The sequence below is a fragment of the Candoia aspera genome, chromosome 18 (assembly GCF_035149785.1).
Source record: "Candoia aspera isolate rCanAsp1 chromosome 18, rCanAsp1.hap2, whole genome shotgun sequence".
Classification (NCBI taxonomy): domain Eukaryota; kingdom Metazoa; phylum Chordata; class Lepidosauria; order Squamata; family Boidae; genus Candoia; species Candoia aspera.
Window position 1 is genome coordinate 5,568,217 of NC_086170.1, and position 5,219 is coordinate 5,573,435.

Consider the following 5,219-nt stretch of genomic DNA (forward strand, 5'->3'; position numbering starts at 1 on the left):
GAAAAGTTGCAAAAGATGTTCGGGAACGTTAGGGAAACAGAGCCACTTTCTGCAAGTTGCCGGCAAGATAAAAATGGGTAGGGCCAAGGCAGATTAAAAGTGAGCATTGATATTCAAAGCCGGTTCACTAAATACGTTAATTCCAAGGTATTTCTGTCTCATTAGTATCAGAAAATTCTGCAGGAACTTTTGGGGAAACGGCAGAGTAAATGCATATTTACTTTGCATATTTACTTTACATGAAGGAAAAATTGCTTGCAAAGAAGAAGAAGAATGGGAACAGGCATATAAAAACTTGGATGGCTTTTAATAGAAGCTTTCAAAGAATGTTTGCAAAGCAATGCAGAAAAGAGATTGGACTGGTTTATGCTTGGAAAAAAAGAGTCTGGGCAGCCAATTCCATGCAATCCAACTTGGAAGGCTAGTGGTAGTTTCAGCAGGAAAGTGGTGACCCCATTATCGCATATATCTAAATTAGGTGTGGGCAACCTTCAGCCTTTGTGCCATTTCAGGCCCAAGGCTGACTGCATGTGACTTGAGATCAAGTTACTCCCTGGCTTCCCGCTCATCCGTTCAAGGAAAATTCTCCTAGGAGACATTTTCAGATTATAATGAAGGGCAGCCAGGGAGGCTACAGAGTGATGGGAAGATGCATAAATAGAATAAAAAATTACTCCATCCATCTCAGCCTCCCTGGCTTCTTCCCTTGAAGCCCAAGGGAACTTTCCCTATGGGACTCTGTTAGAGCAGGGAGGAAGGGCAGCCAGGGAGGCTGAAGATTGTAAAGTGATGTGTAATAGAAGAACACTACAATCCTCTCTCCAGAACCTGAGCCATAATTTCTTAGCTCACTATTCCTCTGTTCAAGGAATGACATCATGAAGGAGAACCTGCTGGAGGACCCTTTTGGTCCTTCTCCCATCTCCTGAAGAAAATCTATGTGGTTGCGAAGAGTCAGTGCCATTTTGATGGCACATAATCACACTTCTCTCATCACTAAGTTGTGTCCTTAAGAATAATTGCCCAATTTCTCCTTTCCTTGGGGAGATTTGCAGACATCATCTCCCCAGTGTCTTGACCACATACTTGTAACAATGGATTGGCCAAATAAGCCCAAGTTGGCTCTTCAGCAGCCAACTGATTGATCGATGATTGAATGAATTATCTCTCTGCTGCTCATCCTAAAGCAATTGAATAGGACTTTTTTTCCATATTTGGTCTCGAAAGGGAAGAATAATAATTTATTAAATTTATCTGCTGCCCAACTCCCAGCATCTCTGGGGGTTCCTTCAGCTGAGGATGGCAAGGCAGCCAAAGAGGCTGCAGAGTGATCAAGATTGTGGAAAAAAAACCCATCTCCACCTCATCTGCCATTTTCCAGTGATAAAATAGGCTCAAAGACATGGCTAAATAAATTCTGAAGCAAGGCTGGAACTTTTCTTTGTTAACAGCAAGAACAAAACAACAGAGTGCTTTATTAACCCATTATCTACTGAGGATGCACAGAGAGAGTTAGAAAAATCCAAGGATCTTAATCAATACTAAAATAACACTTACCTTGAATTAAACCATATATTTCATACTGTTAAAAGGGAAAGAGATGGGGGAAAAAACTTGTTTTTTTCTCTTGCAGAATGCTTTGCTTTGTCACAGAGGTTAATTTTTTGAAGCTGGAATACTTTCCAAATATATTGCAGTTAGTGAACTAACTAGTTGAAAGGCAAATTAATCTCCCATCGAGCCCCCGAATGTTTAGTTTGCTATCAAAAATAGTGATGGGCCATGTTAGTTTCACAGTCTTTTTTTTTTTAAGTCTGTTCCATCCTGTTTCTGTATCAACCTGTGGTTTAAATGAAATTCATGACTTTTCCCTTATTTAATTCCTCTGAAAAAGTAATAGTTTTTCCATATCCTTTTTAAATGCAGGCATTTGGGATGGATTTTTACCAAAATATGCACTTCTGAGCCGAAAGCCCTCTCTAAAATTTAGCAGAGTGCAAAAATGTGTGTTGTAATTGAATTATTAATCTAGGAAGTGTCAGTTTGCTTAAAAACAAAATTGTCAGGCATTCTTAATCCTCTCCTTCCCCCTTCGCCTTTCTCTTTAACAGCATAAAATATATGGTTAAACTCAAGACGGTAGAGAGGTAAGTGTTATTTCAGTATTGATCAAGATCCCGGGGTTTTTCTAACTCTCTCCATACATCCTTGATAGATAATGGTTTAATAAAGCACTCTGTTTTTTATTTAAAGGGTTGGTAGTAAAACTCAGATCAGATTTCTCACTTGGTGGGTTGAAAAACCGCTTACGCTCATTTCTGCAATGTAAAATGACACTATATCAAATGAAACATTTCCAGATGTGACCAGCTTGGGCATATTAGCAAGAGACAGGGAACTGGGGAGTGAGGAAGGTGATAAAAAAATGTAATAAAACCAGGATTCCCAGGGCATTTTGGTTAAAGTGGGTTTGGAACCCCACCTACTGGCCAGAAGTGTTACAGGAACGAGATCCTGATCGTCCAGAAATAAGAAAGCTGCCTTTGGGGCCCAGCTGGGCAGAAAAACTGTCCAGCATTTCCCCTACCCCTTACCCATTCTCATTCAAGAGAATTTGCTTTTCAAAGGGGGAGAAATCACCATGAACAAAGGCTGTTTTCCTTGCATTTATTTATTTATGCGGTTATTAAGCGGATCCCATCTTCTCTTCCCCATGGATAATTTTGGTTCCGTTTTCATCCATGCCTGAGAAGGGTGGGCAGCCAGAGAGATTTCCATGGTGGTGGGGTGATGAAAGGGATCCCACATAGATTCTTCTGCCCCCTTCAACAAGAACGTCAGCCCAGAAAGAAAACAATCCAGAAAAAATGAAGTTCTCAAGCCCCGAGAATGAGGTAGAAAAACGGAAGCCTGTTCCCACAGCTCCCTTAATGTTGGGGACTGAATTGTAAGAAAACTCTGAGTTTTCACAGCAGGCTAGCTAAGCCTTAAAAATCTGAGATTACAACTACCAAACCTAGCATGTTTTGCTCCTGTTAAAAATATGAGGCTTTTGGTTGATTGAAATTCTCCATTCTCAATTGCTCTGGTTAAAAAGCTTTGATTTTTTAAAATTCTTTTGTTAAGTCTGAACAGCAACAACACTGTAAAACTGGAAAGAACAAAAGCTTGTCGATCCCCAAGACGGTTAAATTGGACATCCCTCCTTACTTTCATAATTCCATTTTCAAGTGCGGGTATTTTGCCAATATTCTTGGCAGTGGAGAAAAATCTCAAAATTAGAGGGAGAAGCAACCAAGAAACTACTTTCAAGTTGTGTCATGGAGGGATGGATGTTGTCTGTTTCTATTTGCTTCAATTTCAATTATGGAGACATTGGTGAATCTCTGTTCTTACTTTTAAAAAAGCAAATCAACAGAAATATTCACACATCTGTACCAGCTAAATTCACTAGATCCTTCCAAGACCAAAAAGCCTCATACAACTTAGTATCTGTCCCCAAAAGGGTAGCCACCTTAATTCAAAACCACATATTTTATCTTGTTTAAAAGTTTGTAAGCACTCCCCATTCAAACCTTCTCAAGAGAATCAAACATCAGCGGTGATACTTACCTTTAAATAGTGACCATTCAGGAAACAGAAGTCAACGCCATAATAAATTAGCCCTTAGATTTCATAAAGGCACTTTGAAAAAATCTTTATTGACCATAAAAACCATCATAGTTTCCCCAGGATTCCTAATCAGATGATAATTCTTACTGCAGTTCAGGCAACAAGTATGGCCAGTGTGGATTCCAGAACTGGGGGGAAAAAAGAATGAATGAATTGGTTCCTGTTGTTGTTTATTCGTTTAGTCACTTCTGACTCTTCGTGACTTCATGGACCAGCCCACGCCAGAGCTTCCTGTCGGTCGTCAACACCCCCAGGGATGAGTCCGTCACCTCTAGAGTATCATCCATCCACCTTGCCCTTGGTTGGCCCCTCTTCCTTTTGCCCTCCGCTCTCCCCAGCATCAGCATCTTCTCCAGGGTGTCCTGTCTTCTCATTATGTGGCCAAAGTATTTCAGTTTTGCCTTTAATATCATTCCCTCAAGTGAGCAGTCTGGCTTTATTTCCTGGAGGATGGACCGGTTTGATCTTCTGGCACTCCAAGGCACTCTCAGAGTTTTCCTCCAACACCACAGTTCAAAAGCATCGATCTTCCTTCGCTCAGCCTTCCTTATGGTCCAGCTCTCGCAGCCATATGTTACTACAGGGAACACCATTGCTTTAACTATGTGGGCCTTTGTTGTCAGTGTGATGTCTCTGCTCTTAACTATTTTATCGAGATTGGTCATTGCTCTTCTCCCAAGGATTAAGCGTCTTCTGATTTCCTGACTGCAGTCAGCATCTGCAGTAATCCTTGCACCTAGGAATACAAAGTCTTTCACAGCCTCTATGTTTTCTCCCTCTATTTGCCAGTTATCAATCAAGCTGGTTGCCATAATCTTGGTTTTTTTGAGGTTTAGCTGCAAACCAGCTTTTGCACTTTCTTCTTTCACCTTCATCGTAAGGCTCCTCAGTTCCTTGGTTCCTAGGATAAGGCAAAAGAGGTTTTCAAGAGGTTACAAAATTTATTTGCCATTTTTTATATTTGGGAAAGCAGTCTCAAGATTGGGGGTTTCTCCTCTTAAACCCTTTTTTCCCCCTTTCTGTCCCCTGCAGCTTTAAAGAAGGGCCAAAATGGAACCTTTTTCATTGTTGCGGTTCAGTTAAATTTGATGCTTCCCCTGCCTTCCTCCCGTATTTATGACTGTTAATAGACTGTAATACATTGTTGTTCCAAAAAATACATATAATTTAACAGGTAGATAGCCTGGACTTTCCTTTGGGGGACTGGAGACCCACAACTTTATGGGCATTTCAGGAGATAAGTTGAGGAGCATATTATGAGTTATTTGCCCACTGTAGTCTGAGTTGTTCTAGAAACTGGCTGGGCTGCTAGAGAATCACTCAGAAAATATAGTTGATAACTGGTGCCTGGACGCTGAAGCAAATTCTGGCTACTTTATTCTATTCTTTGCCAATTTGTTCACTGAATGACCATCAGGAAACAACCAAGGACAATGCATGGCTTCATAGCACTCCTGTCTCTGGAATCCCTCATTTAATTAATCAATTAAACTTAATCCTTAACTTCTCTGGAATTCTTAATTGGAGGAATTTTTTTATTCCCCTGA